This window comes from Lemur catta, chromosome 15, assembly GCF_020740605.2.
Source record: "Lemur catta isolate mLemCat1 chromosome 15, mLemCat1.pri, whole genome shotgun sequence".
NCBI classification, from domain to species: domain Eukaryota; kingdom Metazoa; phylum Chordata; class Mammalia; order Primates; family Lemuridae; genus Lemur; species Lemur catta.
In genome coordinates this window covers 26,787,145-26,804,192 of record NC_059142.1, presented here as the reverse complement: position 1 = coordinate 26,804,192, position 17,048 = coordinate 26,787,145, and the positions used below count along the sequence as shown (strand labels likewise).

General features: G+C 34.7%; 1 protein-coding gene across 2 annotated transcripts in view; it reads left to right on the top strand.

Annotated features, from left to right (window-relative positions):
- Nucleotides 1-17,048, top strand: part of BRIP1 (BRCA1 interacting helicase 1) — a 137,186-nt gene that overhangs the window by 17,123 nt on the left and 103,015 nt on the right. The window lies entirely within an intron of this gene.

Sequence of the window (17,048 nt, the reverse complement as noted above, 5' to 3'; positions counted from 1 at the left end):
ATTAACATATCCATCTCCTCACATAGTTACCATTTTTTTTTGTGTGTGTGTGTGTAATGATAACACCTGAAATCTACCCTCTTAGCAAATTTCCAGAGTACAATACAGTATTATTGACTATAGGTATCATGCTATTCATTAGATTTCTTGACTTGATTCATCCTACATAACTGCAACTTTTTCCCCTTTAACCAACATCGCCTCATATTCCCTACCTCCCTGCCTCTGGTAACCACTCTTCTCTTTTCTGCTTCCAGTATCTGACTTTTTTAGATTCCACATGTAAGTGATACCATGCGGTATTTTTCTTTCTGCATCTGGTTTATTTCACTTAGCCTGATGTCCTCCAGTTTCATCCTTTCATCCATATTGTTGCAAATGGCAAAATCTCCTTTTTTAAGGCTGTTACTCCTTTTTGTGTATAAACCGCTTTTATGTATATACCAATCTTCCTTCTTCCATCCATTGAGGGACACTTGGGTTGTTTCCATATCTTGAAACTGCCTGGATTTTAATCACAGCTCTGCTCTTTATTACCTGTGTAAACTTGATTAAGTTTTTAAACTCTTGGTACTTAAGTTTCCCTATTTGTTAAATGGTGTTAATAACAGTACCTATCTCATAGGGCTGTTGTGAGGATTAAACAAGTTAATACCTATGAAATACTTAGACCTGGCATATCTTAGAGTTTAAGTGGTAAGTGATACTATAAGTAGCAGCAGCAGCAGTGAATAGATACATATTTGTAGTTCTTTAATTGTTGCTGATAAAAGATAATATATAATATTAATAATATTACATATTTGTAGTTCTTTATTTTTTTTCCTTTTATTTGTGGTTGGCACATAATAATTGTACATATTTATGGGATGCTGAGTGATTTCGATGTATGTATACAGGGTATAATGATCAAATCAGAAAAGACATTTGTCTTTGCATTGTGAACACTCAAAATTCTCTCTTCTAGCCTTTTGAAAATATGTGATAAATTATTGTTAACCATATTTACCCTGCAGTGCAATAGAACACTAGAACTTAATCCTCCTATACAGCTCTAATTTTGTATTTGTTCACCAACCTCTCCCTATCCTCCACTGCCCTCTCCCTTTCCCAACCTCTAATAACCACAATTCTACTCTACCTCTATGGGCTAATTTTATTTTAGCTTCCACATATGAGTGGGAACATGTGGTAATAATCTGCCTGTGCCTGACTTATTTACTTAACATAACGTCCTCCAGGTCCATCCATGTTGCCTCAAATGACAGGATTTCCTTCTTTTCTTTGGCTGAATGGTATTCCACATTTTCTTTATCTGTTTCTCTACTGGTGGACATTCAGATTGATTTCATATCTTGGCTATTGTGAATAGTGCTGCAATAAACATGGGGTACGGGTATTTCTTCTATATACCGATTTCTTTTCCTTTGGATAAATACCCAGTAGTGGGATTGCTGGATTGTATGGTAGTTCTATTTTGAGAATCCTCCATACTGTTTCCATAATTTCTGTACTAATTTTCATTCGCACCAACAGTGTATAAATGTTCTCTTTTCTCTTCATCATTGCCAGCATTTGTTATTTTTTGCCCTTTTGATAATAAGCCATTCTAATGGGGGAGATGATATCTCATTGTGATTTTGATTTACTTTCCCTGATGGGTTAGTGATTTTGAGCATTTTTATATATACTTGTTGGCCATTTGTATTTTTGTTTTTGTTGCCTATACTTTTGAAGTTTTACCCATAAAATCTTTAAGTAGACCAGTGTCCTGAATTGTTTCCCCTGTGTTTTCTTATAGTAGTTGTATAGTTTCAGGTCTTATGTTTAAAGTCTTTAATCCATTTTGAGTTCATTTTTGTATATGATGAGAGATAGGGGTCAAGTTTCATTCTTCTGTGTATGGATATTTAGTTTTCCCAGCACAATTTATTGAAGAGGATATCCTTTCCCCAATGTGTGTTCTTAGAATCTTTGTCAAAAATCAGTTGGCTGTACATATGTGGATTTATTTCTGGGTTCTCTATTCTGGACCGTTGGTCTATGTGTCTGTTTTTATACCAATATCATGCTGTTTGGGTTACTATAACTTTGTAGTATAGTTTGAAGTCAGGTAGTATGATGCCTTCAGCTTTGTTCTTTTTGCTTAGTATTGCTTTGACTATTCAGGGTCTTTTGCAGTTTCCTGTGAATTTTTAAGATTGTTTTTTCTATTTCTGTAAAGAATGTCATTGGTATTTTCGTAGGGATTGCATTGAATCTCTAGATTGCTTTGGGTAGTATGTGGTTCTTTAAATGGTGCTAAAAGGCATTACATATTATTATTATTGATAATACTGATCAATATTATAAATTTTGAAGAGCTCAGCTTAGAGTTAAGTAAAAATTTTTTTAGTATCTGTTAAGAATGTTTATGGCTGAACCTGTTCAGTCTAGAACAATGGTCCCCAACCTTTTTGGCACCAGGGACCGGTTTCATGGAAGACAATTTTTCCATGGATGGGGGTAGGGGGCCTGGGGGTGGGGGGGTGGCAGAGCTCAGGTGGTGATGTGAATGATGGGGAGCAGCTGTAAATGCAGATGAAGCTTCGCTCGTCCCCCTTTTCATGGAAGACAATTTTTCTATGGATAGCGGGGTGGGGGTCAGGGAATGGGGCGCCGGGAAGGTGGTGGAGTACTTGACCATAAGCAAAGCTACTGTGCTTTTGTCTCAGTACCATAATTTTAAGCCAAGTGCTTTGATTGATTTCTCCTGTTGGTTGTGTAATATGTTGACATATGTTGATCATTTATTATGGTCTTCTCATTGGTAAAGTAACCCTATCTATAGCTGTATATCTATGTCTTCATATTGGTTTTATTTTTAAACTGTAAATTACATGTTTTCTTCCTTGGCTTTAGGTGGTATAACTCTACATTTCTTTAGAAATGGAATAATTTTTCATAAGTGGGTGATTTATTACTCATAATACTAACAGTATGGGTTTCTGACAATTTCTTGTAAGTTTGAAAATTTATTGAACAAACTAAATCTCCCAATTAAATCTAATAACTCAAATGATAACATTTCACTAGTGTGACACAGAACTTTTGTTTGTAAGAAGACGTAAGTGATATACACCATACTAATTAAACATGCATAAAGTAAATTTACAAGACATCAAAGCAGTTTTGCAATACAAAGACCATATGGTTGAGCTCTAACATTTGTTCTCTTTTTGGTAGTCTATAATGAAAAGCATGACTGTATAAAGTAATTTTATATATTTTATTGATATTATATATTTTATTGAATTTTGAATGGTTGGGAAAAAAATCCACAACTACTTAGGGAGAATGATCTATATTTTCAATTTTATGTTTTTCTTCTTAATAGAAAAATAGAATAAGTAGTTACAATAGAAATATAATCATTACAAAATGTATATAGTCTTAGTGAATATGAAAATTTCTCCTTTTTGTATGTTGTAAATTGTTAGTAAATTTGGTAAATTTCTCATGATTTTTAGTATTGAGTAATACATCTAGTTTTTCAGGGAATGGGAATTAATCGTCTCTATGTGCATGATACAAGAAAGAATAATGGGGATATGAATAGAGATAATTTACGTAAAGAATGGGATCTTTGTTAGAAAAGTATGTTTTCCCTTTTAGGAACTTACTTTGGTTTCTGGTATCACATTTCGTAGTCTGCGAAGTGACTTACTATAAATAACAAAAGTATTTTCTGTAGATTTTGTAAAGAAATAGAAGAAAATAATAGTTTGATATATATTTCATAAGTTTTAATGTATATTATACAGCAGCTTTTGAAATTAGTTTATCACCAAAACTTGCAGATAAAGAAATTGAGGCATGGTGACTCACACTGATAATCCCAGCACTCTGGGAGGCTGAGGTAGGAGGATCGCTTGAGGCCAGGAGTTTTGAGACCAGCTTGAGCAGCCCAGTGATACCCTGTCTCTACAAAAAATTAAAAAATTAGTTGGGTATAGTGGCTCATGCCTATAGTCCTAGCTACTTGGGTGGCTAAGACAGGAAGATTGCTTGAGCCCAGCAGTTCGAGGCAGCAATGAGCTATGATTGCGCCACTGCACTCTAGCCTGGGTTACAGAGTAAGACCTTGTCTCAAGAAAAGAAAAAAAAGTTATTTGGATTCATAAGTTAGTGGTTTAGTTTTCTTATCCCTACAATGGTATAAATGTCTTTGTACTTTTCAAACCTGCAGTTGTGCTATTTTTGACAAATTTTCATCATAAATTAAATGATAACTTCATTTAATGATTTGTTTTCCCCTGAACTTGACATTATAGTTTTGAAATTTTTCTTTTAAATTTTCTTAGTTTTTATTAAAATAATTTAGTTTCCAACCTGTGGATCGGAGAATTAGTTTTCTCTTTATCTTCCTATCATCTCTAGTCTTCTCTCTCTCTTTTCAAGTCAGAAAATAGTGTCAATACCTTCTCATATGGTACTTAACCTTTCATTATCCACTGCTTGTTCCCTTTCCTTACATTTTAGATTCATTTTCTTATTGTAGTAATTCATATGTCAAAGATCTTGTGAGGCATCAGTCTCTACATGGTGAAAGCATAGTTAAGAAAAACATTGTTTCTTAGAAGAAAATGTTAACATTTAGATAATGCATTGTTCTCCCATTCATAATCATTTTGTCTAGATTTGTTTATATTCTGTTAGTAAATCCTCACAATAGGCAAGTTATTCTTATAGACACAGTCTTATCCTTACACATTCTTTTTATTGATTCATTAAATAAATGCTAACAATGTCTGTATACTTTAATAAAAATAGTTATATTTGATTTAATGTAACAGCATATCTTAATTCGTTACTTGTGCCCAGTGTGTAGAAGACACGTGGGTCCAGCAGAGTGCGCTATTGACTTTCTTATAAAATGTTCATGTTGCGGAGCCCTTAGGCTGGCTGCTTTTTTCCTTTTTCTTTCTCCAATACCCTATCTTTCCTCCTTCCCTCCTGTCTTCCTACCCTCCTTTCTTTCCTCTTTCTTTCTGTTTTCTCTCTCTTTCTTTCATGTTCTCTAGGATCTCAGCAGAAAATGACAAATTTTCTCTGAAAACTATTTTACAAGTCATTTTCTCATAGTTTTAATTTACTTTTGTTTTAAATAACTATTTAACATAACTGCATAGGTATGGTGATATGATGCTTACTATGTGCCAGACACACTTCTGAACACTTCAGAGATATTAATTGACCTGATAAATACAGGTTCATGTGATTTAATGCTTTATTGTCAAGTTCTTTTAACTTTCCTTTGGGTTTGACAACTTTCAAAATAAGAGAATTTAACTCAATCCTTACAACAACCCAATAGGGAAGGTATTAATAATTTCCCCAATTATAAATGAGGAAATTGAGGCACAGAGTATGTAAGTAAGTTGTTCAGTCATAAAGTTGATGAGTAGGAGCTGGTTTAAAACCTAGCAGTCTGGCTTTGGAGTTGGTCCTCTCAACCACCACACTGTTCTGTCTCTGAAAAAACTCTTCCAGAAGACCTTTGGGTGCTAGTTCATTTTTTATACTGTCACAGGTCATATTATATGCAGTACCATGTAGGTAATTCATTCACGATTAGCTCCTCTTTTAGTATCTCAGCGGCCTTCCCTTTTTCTTTACAGCGCTTACCAAAGTTTATGATTATATATTTATTTGTAGGTTTAACTGTTTTGTTTGCCTCTTTGCCAGGCTGTCCGTAAGGGCAAGAATAATGTGGGTTTTTTTTTTTCCCACTTTTTAATAACCAGCATCTGGCACAGAGCCTGCACCTTATAGATACTCATGTTTATTGACTAAATGAATTCTTACAATCGCCAAAGTTATGAAAATGCATGATTCATCACCATTTCTTGTAGCTTACAATTTTTATTCAGATCCATGTATAAGAGGGTATGATAATATTGTTAAATATAGACGACTTAATATAAGTTTAAAAATTGTTTTTTTAAGACTAAACAATGATTTTAGAGACCAAGAGGTAAGTTGGCATTTAATGTAAACAAAAGATTAGAAATAACTTGATTTCTGTAGCTGCTATAGGAACAAGTTGTTACTAATACTACAGCTAGTTGAAATATATGGTTTATTCAAGGCAGCAAAATATTTGCTATTTATTGTATATCAGATACTTAAAAATAATAACCTGTACTTCTTAAAGAGTTAATGATAATGATACAATGATAGCTTTTTGGAATATATACTTGTACCAGATAATTTATATATTCTCTCATTTGATCTTTACATCAGCACTGTGAATAAAAGAGAGCAGGTATTAGTCTCATCTTATAGGTAGGAAAATTATAGCTCAAAGATATTAGGTGATTTGGCCCTGGTCGTACTACAGGTAAGTGGTGGAACCATGATTTGAGCCTAGTTCTAAAATTGAGTGAATAGAGATTCCTGGCTTATAAATGGGGAAAAGGAGAGAAATTTTTTTTCTTGTCAGCTGGTGAGGAAAAACAAAATTAATATGTGAGACAAAATAAGTTTTATTATTCAATATGTCTGGCATTAAAAATCATCTTTTTGGCCAGGTGCAGTGGTTTACACCTGTAATCCTAGCACTCTGGGAGGCCAAGGTGGGAGGATTGCTTGAGCTCAGGAGTTCTAGACCAGCCTGAGCGAGAGCAAGACTCCATCTCTACTAATAACAGAAAAAAATTAGCTGGGTGTTCGGGCAGCCCCTATAGTCCCAGCTCTTAGGGAGGATGAGGCAGGAGGATGGCTTGAGCCCAGAAGTTTGAGGTTGCAGTGAGCTACAAAGACGCTGCCACTGCACTGTAGCCAGGACGACTGGGCAAGACCCTGTCTCAAAAAAAAAAAAAAGAAAGAAAGAAAAATCTTTTAAGCAATCATTCTACAGTTGGGGAAAGATTAAGTTGCCTTAAACATTTTGTGTATTTTATCTACTAGAAAACCAAGGGAAATTTTAAACTCAAGTTTTAAAAATATTACGAGTAGGCCAGGTGCAGTGGTTCACGCCTGTAATCCTAACACTCTGTGAGTCCGAGGCGGGTGGATTGCTCAAGGTCAGGAATTCGAGACCAGCCTGAGCAAGAGCGAAGACCCCGTCTCTACTAAAAAAAATAGGAAGAAATTAGCTGGACAACTAAAAATACATAGAAAAAAAAAATTAGCCAGGCATGGTGATGCATGCCTGTAGTCCCAGCTACTCGGGAGGCTGAGGCAGAAGGATTGGTTGAGCCCAGGAGTTTGAGGTTGCTGTGAGCTCGCCTAACGCCAGGGCACTGTAGCTCAGGCAACAGAGCAAGGCTCTGTCTCAAAAAAAAAAAAAAAAAGAAAAAGAAAAAAAATATTATGAGTAATTTGAGGGAGGGGGGTGAGGGATAAAAATCTGCCTATTGGATACAACATAGATATTCTGGTAATGGGTACACCAAAAGCTCTGACTTCAGTGTGATATGATTCATCCATGTAAGAAACACTTGTACCCCCTAAATTTTTTTGAAATTAAGTAAAAGAAAAAACAAGTAATTCACATTCACGTTTAACAGTATAAACCAGTACAGATTAAAAATTAAATGTTCTTTTTTATATTAATATTAATAACATCTCTTTCTCTGCTTCTCAAAAGTAAACAACATGAACACTTTTGAGAATCTTTCTAGATGCTTTTCTGTAAATTTACAAAGATATTTTCGTAATTCTTTTAGTTTTGCTTTTATATTTAAATAATGGGATTTATTTTAATTTATGTATGATATCAGGCTCTAATTATGTTTCTCAAATAGATGATCAGTGTTCCAGTGTCACTTAAAGAATAATTTTTACTGCTTTGAATTTTTGCTATTATCATATACTAAGTTGTCCTACGTACTTGGATCGATTCCTGGACTTTTTTCTCCTCTTTAAATCTTTATTTTTTTCAAAGTGTATATAGTAAGAGTCAAAGAGTTCCACTTGGCTTCATACAAAAAAGCAGTAGACCCTGCCCTGGTTCCAGTCTTCACTAGTTCTTACTATTTGAAGTCAATAAGTTTTAATCATTTTATCTTGTTATTTTGATATTTGTCTATTTTTCAAAAAATAATATGTTTATTCTATGTTTCTCTTGAATTTTTGGTTTTACTTTCTATTGCCTTCCTACTATCCTGTCCACCTTTCTCATTACTTCTCCCTCTTGGCCTCCCAGTATTTGGTGTTTACATTATTACAACTCCATAAATATCATTCAAAACTGATTTACAGTTCTTTCATCAAACCAGGGTTTATTTTTTCTGGTCTTGTCATTTGCTTAGCTTTCTATATACCTGTAATTTTCATCCCCAAACTCCCTGTTAGAACTTAAAACCTGTCAGTTCATTTAAATATATCAGGTCAAAAAAAGGTCATATTTTTAGATTTTCAATATTTAGTGGAATAATGAGAAAACTTTTTTTTTTTTTTTTTTTTTTTAAGAGACAAGAGTCTCATTCTTTTGCCCAGGCTGCAGTACAGTGGCCAAATCATAGCTCACTGTAACCTTGAACTTATGGGCTCAAGTGATATTCCTGCCTCAGCCTCTGGAATAGCTGGGACTACAGGCATGCACCACCACACCCAGCTAATTTTTAAACTTTTTTGTAGGGACAGGGTGTCACTATGTTGCCCTGCCTGTCTCCAACACCTGGGCTCAAGTGATCCTTCTTCCTTGGCTTCTCAAAGTGCTGGGATTATAGGTGTGAGCCACTGTGCCTACCTGAAAAATACTTTTTTATGTTGAACTGAATTTTATATTTTTAAATAACATTTATTATTTTTCTGAATACAAAAGCATTGTTTATTAGAGAAAATTTGGAAACCACCAAAATGTATATTTAAATTATTAATATTAATCCTTAAGTATTCCCTTCAATATCAACCCCTGATATTTTACCTGATGTCTATTCTTATATATAGACACATATATAATTAGGTGTCCATTTCTGTGTAACAAACCATTTATTTAGCTTACTATTCTGGAGGTCAGCAATTTATGTTGGGCTTAGGTGAGCATTTCTTTTGCTGATCTTAGCTGGCCCATTCTTGTGTCTGTGGACAGCTACAGGTCACCTGCAAGTCAGCAAGGCAGCTCTGCTTTAGGGAGTTGACTGGCAGCTGTTTCAGACCATAAGGTGGGTATACCTCATCATCTAGCAGGCTAATATTGGATTCTCTATATAGTGGCCCCAAGGTTCCAAGAGTAGCAGGAGAATAAGTTCTAATATGCAAATGCCTTTTGAGTCTCTGCTCATGTAGCTTGCTGGTGTTCCAGTAACCAAAAGCAAGTCACATGACCAAACCCAGATTCAAGGGGTAGAGTTCACATCTTGGTGGGAATAGCTGCAAAGTAACCTTGTGAAGGGGCTTACATACAAAGATTGGTAGAATTTATGGCCATTTTTGTTACTTAATATATATTATGCATATATTCTTTTCTCCCCAAAATTAGAATTATGGTGTATAGCTTTTATTTTTCACCTGATATGTCATGATCATAGTAAAGGCTTTTAAAATTTAAATTTTAACTGGTCAATTTTGACATATTTTTTTTGATGTAATCTTTTTTTCTGTGGCAGTAGTTGGCAAGCTATGACCCATCGGCCCAATATAGCCTGCTGCCTATTCTTACTTTTTTATTTTTTTATTTTTATTTTTTTGAGATTGAGTCTCACTCTGTTGCCCTGGCTAGAGTACTGTGGCATCAGCCAAGCTCACAGCAGCCTCAAACTTCTAGGCTCGAGCAATCCTTCTGCCTCAGCCTCCCGAGTAGCTGGGACTACAGGCATGCACCACCAAGCCCGGCTAATTTTTTTTTATGTATATATTTTTAGTTGTCCAGCTAATTTCTTTCTATTTTTAGTAAAGACAGGGTCTTCGCTCTTGCTCAGGCTGGTCTTGAACTCCTGAGCTCAAATGATCCACCTGTCTCGACCTCCCAGAGTGCTAGGATTACAGACGTGAGCCACCACACCCGGCCTGCTGCCTGTTTTTATAAATAAAGGTTTTTTTGGAGCACATTTTATATTTGTTTACATATTGTGTGAGGCACCTACAACAGTGGAATTGAGTAGTATGACCGAGACTTTATGGCTCAACCTGAAATATTTATTCTCTGGCCCTTTAGAGACAAAGTTTGCCAACCCTTATTCTATGCTATTCTATTTTTTTGGTTTGTTTTTAAAAATTTTATTTTACTTTTTAATTGACAAATAATAATTGTACATATTCATGAGTTACATAGATCAGGGTTATTATAATAGTATATACATCATCTCAAACATTTATCATTTCTTTGTGTTGGGACCATTCAGTATCCTCCTAGCTATTTAAAACTGTATACTATTGTTAATAATAATCATCGTACAGTGGTATAGAACATTAGTACTCTGTGCTATTTTAATCTTAGTAAGTGAGGCCAGAAGTTAGTGGGGTTCTCTTGCTTTATCTGCAAATTTACCTATGGGCAGGATGAGAGAATGGGTTAGTAATTGCTTCAGTGAATTTTCTCCAGCTTCAATCAATAATTGTGATTTTTTTTGAGAGCTTATAGAAAACATAGTATTCTCTATAGTAGAAATAGAAAAATGTTCAATTTCAAATCTCCTTTATTATATTGAGTGAACTGGTGAATATTTCAGAGAAAGTTGACAAAATTCAGCCATTTCTTCAAGTTTTCTTTATACATACATACACTTAATGAAATATGTATAGCACAGCTGGGTACAGTGGCTCAAACCTGTAATCCCAGCACTTTGGGAGGCTAAGGCAGGAGGATTGCTTGAGTCCAGGAGTTTGACACCAGCCTGGGCAACAAAGCAAGACCCTGTCTCTACAGAAAAGGAAAAAGAAGAAAGAAATATGTGTATCAATCCAACTGACATAAGTGTACATATTTAGTGATAGTAGAATCTACGATTATCATATAGAAGCTTCTCATTCATGGATACTGGATATGGAAAGATAACTTTATCTTAGAAAACTATTTTGTTAATTGACCCATGGTCTGCCCAGTAGATTTATTTTTTGTTTATTTTAGCTTTTGAAAATTTTGACACAAAATTATAAGTAAATTGGAAGTATAATACAGATATCTTTTTTTTCCTGAACCATTTGAGAGTAATTTGTTGACCACCCTGATATACTCTAGAGTGTATTTCCTACAAGCAAGACAGTTTTCTGTATAATCACAATATAAACAATAAGAATCAGGGAATTAAAATTGATTCATTGCTGCCATCTAATACTCAGAACCAGTTCAGATTTTGGCAGTTGTCTGAATAAAGCTTTTATAGCAAAAGAATCCAGTTCATTCTTTTGCATTTAGTTGCCGTTTTACTAACTTCTTCATTCTGGAACATTTCCTTTGTCTTTCCTTGACTTTCATGATCTTGACACTTCAGAATATTACAGCCTTTCTAGAGTGTCTCTTAATTTGGGTTTCCTCATAGTTAGATTGAGGTTATTTATCTTTGGCAGGAATGTCACAGAAGTGATGCTGTATTCTACTCACTGCATCCCATGAGGTAGCAAATGCTTGCATTTTTTTCTTATTACTAATGATCACTTTGATAACTTGATTAATGTGATGTGTACTAGATAAAAAAGACAACTTCGCAATTATCTTTTTGCCTTTATAATTAAAGAGGACTTTATAGGGAAGAACTAAGAAAAATTAGCCTGGCATGTTGGCGTGTGCTTGTAGTCCCAGCTACTGGGGAGGCTGAGGCAGGAGGATAGTTTCAGCCCAGGAGTTCAAGACTGCAGTGAGCTAAGATTGTACCACTGCACTCCAGCCTGGGTGACAGAGCGAGACCTCATCTCTGAAAAGAAAAAAAAAAGTCTACCATGCCCTGTGTCTCAGCCATCCCGTCTCCTGCATCAAAGTCAGCTGAATATCTGATCATTTCTTTTGCCAGTTAGGTTGTTGGTCTTTTTCTTAATGATTTACAGGGCTCTGTAATAATAAATTAGCTCTTTGTTATTTGTGTTATCAATGCAAAAAATCTTTTTTTGGACTAGTTTGTTTTTGGTCTTTGACTTTATTGTGATTTTTACCATCCAGGGATTTTTATTTTTATGTAGTTGAATTTATCAGTCTTTTTATGGTGTCTGGGTTTTGGTCATACTTAGAAAGGCCTTCCTTGCTCAGAGATGATTTAAACATTTTTCAATGGTTTGTTATACTTAAATCTGGAGTTTATTCTGGCAAATAGTATGAGATAGGAACATAATTTTTTTTTGCCTAGATTACTACCCAGTTTTTCCAGCATCTTTTATTAATTAGATCTTCTTTTCCCTACTAATTTGAGGTGCTGCCTCTATGCTTTTACGATATTCTGAATTCCTTAATGTATCTTGATGTATTTCTGGACTTTTTAATTCTCTTTTCCATTAATGTATCTAGTTATATGCCAGTACCACCACACTGTTTTGATTATTTTTTCTTGTTGATATTTTGTGTGATATTTTGTGCTCCTTATTACTCTTTTATTCAAGAAGTATTTTGTGTTTTCTTGTTTAATTTTATACATGTACTTTGGAATTGGCCTGTTTAATTTAAAAAAATATTCTTGATATGTTTTGATAGATTATTTGAAGGAGAATTGACTTCATTATGATGTTGTCTTCCTATTCAAGACCATGTTATGCATTTCTATTTGCTTATTCTTTTTTATTTCCTTTTGTAGTATTTAAAATATTCTTAATAACTTCTTAAATTTATTTTTGGGTTGGTTCCTAAATAATTTATCTTTTATTTCTATGTAATTGGGATTTTTTTTCCTCTATTATAGTTTCTGATTAGTTGTGGTTGTATATATGAAGATTATTAATCTATATATATCCATTTTTTACTAAGCCACATTACTGAATTATTTTATTTGTATTAGTTTTAATAAACTTTCTCAGGTTTTTCAAATACAGAATTGTATCTTCCGCAAATAGTGATCATTTTACTTCTTTTGCAATTTTATGTATTTATCTCCAGAAAAAAGTGTTAAGTAATAATGGAAACAGGTAGAATTATCGTATAATTTATTGTCCAAACCAGGACACTTTTTGTGAGTGGAAATGGGGGGAACATTATTAGTAATTAAGCTGAAACAATGGATATAACAGATATGTGCCTGAGATTGTCCTTGGCATGCCGGGAAGTATGATCATCTTTGCCTTGTTTGAGACCTTAATGGAAATGCTTTTAGTGTTTCCCTATTAACTGTAAAACTAGCTTTTGAAAAAAATACGTAAAATGTATAATTTTTAGTCATGATAGGGAAGAATCATTTTATTCCTATTTTACTCAATGTTTTCATCAAGATGAATATTAAACTGGAGGTGAATATGATTTTTTACTTTTGATTTTTTATTATGTTAAATTATATTAATAGATATCCTAATAAATGAATTATCCTTTTGTTCTTGGCTTTTTAGTTTGTGTATGCATGTGTGCAAGAATCCTGTTTGCTGTACATTTATAATTTATTGTTTCAGTATTTATTGGTGAGATTTGCTCTCTTGCTATTTTTGGTGAGAGAAAGTTTTCGTCTGGGTTAGGATCACTATTCTTGCTTTATAAAAAAGAATTTGTAGGCTTCCCTTATTTTTAGAAACTTTGATTAAGGCAATTTCATATGCAAAGGCAGAGGGAGGACAGTATAATGAACCCTTTTGTGTCCATCACTCAGCTTCAATAATTACCAGTATTTTTCCATTTTACTTCCTCTACTTGTTATTTTCTCTTGCTGTTTTTTTTCTTTTTTGGGTAGGGCATGGGTGGAGGAAAGGGGAAAGGGTGAGAGACTGCAATATCTTAAAGCACATAACAGACATCATATTTATTCACCCATAAATATAAACAATTTAGTATATACTTCTTTTCTTTATTTTATTTTTATTTTTTTTGAGTCAGAGTCTTTCTCCGTTGCCCAGGCTAGAGTGCAGTGACATGATCATAGCTCTCTGCAACCTCAAACTCCTGGGCTCAAGCTATCCTCCTGCCTCAGCCTCCCAAGTAGCTGGGACTATAGGCTCATGCACCGTGCCAGGCTAATTTTTCTATTTTTTGTGTAGAGATGAGGGTCTCGCTGTTGCTCAGGTTGGTCTTGAGCTCCTGGGCTCAAGCAGTCCTCCGACCTCAGCCTCCCAAAGTGCTAGATTACAGGCATAAGCCAATGTGCATGGCTATAATTTAGTATATATTTCTAATAGATAAAACTGTTAAAAACATAGCAGTGACATTTTAAGCAGAGCATTATCATAGCTAAAAAAAATTAACAGTAATTTGGTCTAATACCCAAACTATGTACAGTTGTCTTTGTTTCAAAAATGCATTTTAGAGTTGGCTTTTAAAAAATCATAATCTGAACAAAGTACATGCATGATTTTTCTCTTAAGAAAGATGCCATTTATTTGTTGAAAATCTGCAGAATTTGCCATATTCCAAGATTTGGTTGTTTCTTCATGGTGTCCTTTAAGAAAGTCCTCTGTTCCCATGTCTCCAGTAAAGGTAGTTAGATCTAGAAGTTGAATTAGATTAAGGTTTGATTTTTTTGTTGTTGTTTTCAGGAATAACACATAGATATGCTTACTTTTGCATCTCTCAGAAGACAACATCCAGCTGCCTCTCTTTATAATAATGATCAATAGTATATTTTCATGTCATTTAATATTCTTCTACATCATTTTTAATGACTGCATTGCATTCTGTCAAATGGCTGTTCTATAATTTATGTTTATTTTTTTATTTTTTGAGACAGAGTCTCTCTCTGTTGCCTGGGCTGGAGTGAGTGCCGTGGCATCAGCCTGGCTCACAGCAACCTCAGACTCCTGGGCTTAAGCGATCCTACTGCCTCAGCCTCCCGAGTAGCTGGGACTACAGGCATGAGCCACCATGCCCGGCTAATTTTTTTGTATATATATTTTTAGTTGGCCAGATAATTTCTTTCTCTTTTTTGTAGTAGAGACTGGGTCTCGCTCTTGCTCAGGCTGGTCTCGAACTCCTGACCTCGAGCGATCCACCCGCCTCGGCCTCCCAGAGCTAGGATTACAGGCGTGAGCCACCGCGCCCGGCCTATAATTTATGTTTATAATCCCCTATGACTGGATATTTAAGTGAGAGTCTTTTTCATTCACTATATTAGTTACTTAGTGGGTTTACTGAATACTCAAGAGACTTATTCAACTTAAAGAAATTCTCTTTTCTTACTTTTTTGATAATTCCAGCCCCTCCATTGTTTTCAGCAGTCAGATTTTTAGCCTTAAAGAGCTCTTTCTTGTACAATAATGGTTCCTTTTTCAAAGGATGTACTATTTTCCAGAATGTAGCAGTGAGAGCTTACTTATTTTTTAAAATGACTCCTAAATTATATGAGTTTCCTCCAGAGTGAATTTTCAGTTGTTCTCTTTTATACCGTTGGTTTTTGCATATATTAATCCTTAATTGTCAGTTCACATTTAAGGCCAGAAGGATTGAGTAGCTGCTATAGGCCTTTTCAGCTTTTGTGTAAACTGAATGTTACACAATGTTGAGTGTTCTGTAACTAGCTATGGGGCATGGTGAGGGCAAAAGCCTTAATTTGATTGGGCAGAGAACTGGCTATGAGATGGTGGGCCCTTCAGAAATTTGAATGAGAACTTTGCTCAGGAAACATTTAAGCTTGAATCTACCGTAGAAGGTTTAGCTTCCTGAAATATTTAATTCCTACCTCCCAGCCCCTCCAATCTGGTGTCTGCTAACTAACTGCCTGCTTTCTGTTCCAAGTTGTGGAATAGAATAGATGCTGATCAGGTCAATTGACCTGTTTTGCATATGTTATTATCCACTTGATTTTAGTCCTACTTGTTTATCACTTTCCTTCCTTCTTCTGTTGGACCTGTTAACTTAGTAAGATTCCAGTGGGCAGATAGCTCCCAACTCCCCTTTGGGATACTTGTCATGAATTCTATGCTTCATTTTTTCCACCTTTGTCAGTTATCTGCTCCCAAATTTCCATAAATTTGTTGCACTCTGAAATTTATTTATGAACCCCTCCTCCTTACTCTTTGTTGTTAAGACATTCCATTTTGCACTTCTATACTGGGGTTGGCAACTTAAATGAGCACCAGATAGGTAGCATGAGTAAATGAAGAAGTCTAGGTATAAACGTATGTGATTACATTCTTTAAGTTATAGAGACTGTGATACCGTTTTTTTTGGTACAAACTTAGGGGGTACAGGTGAAATTTTGTTACATGGGTTTAATGCATAGGGACTGTGATATCTTAACAGTATATATATCTCATACAAAGATGGCAATCTACTCAATGTTAACTGATGGCTGCCCTATAAGAATATAGGTCCAATGTTGCCAATCATCCAGTTTTTCTAGAAAAAGCCAAAACTATGGATTTTAATATCATAATTTTCAAGTGTTTCAAATTTATAAAGTCTTTTATAAGCCATTCAAAACATGATTGTGAACTAGATATGGTTTGTGACCTCAGCTACAAACTAAGTTTATTTTTATAGTGTTTTAAGTGGGAGGGAGGGAAAATGTGTGTACCCAATCTACCATATCGGACTGGAAGTCTTATAGTTTCAGTTTTTATATATCAATCTTTAATGCATCTGTACACTACTTTGATGTAAGGTGGGAGTTGGGGGGGGGATTAGGATCTAACAAATTTTTTTCCCCAAATAGTTATTTACCTAAATATTAATTGAATAATTTCCCCCAGAGATTTGAAATTCCACTTGATTTAATCAGGAGTAGTTTCCTTTTTAAGAAATAGAAACCCACCCAAAGAAAGATGAAACAGGAGATACAGCTGCCCTTACTGGAACTCAAAAGTTTTCAGGCAGTTTCTCTTTTCTTTTTGGGGCCTGTAGTGTGACATCTCTCTGTCCCTCTGCAAAGTTCTAATTATTTTTTGTAGACTGGTTTTTCTAGATACTTACCCTCTTTTGTGTGATCTTACCATGACATCTCAAAATGGAAGCCTTAAAGTCTCTAAAACGTTCTGGTCTGTTTCCTGTAATTAACTAACTCAGT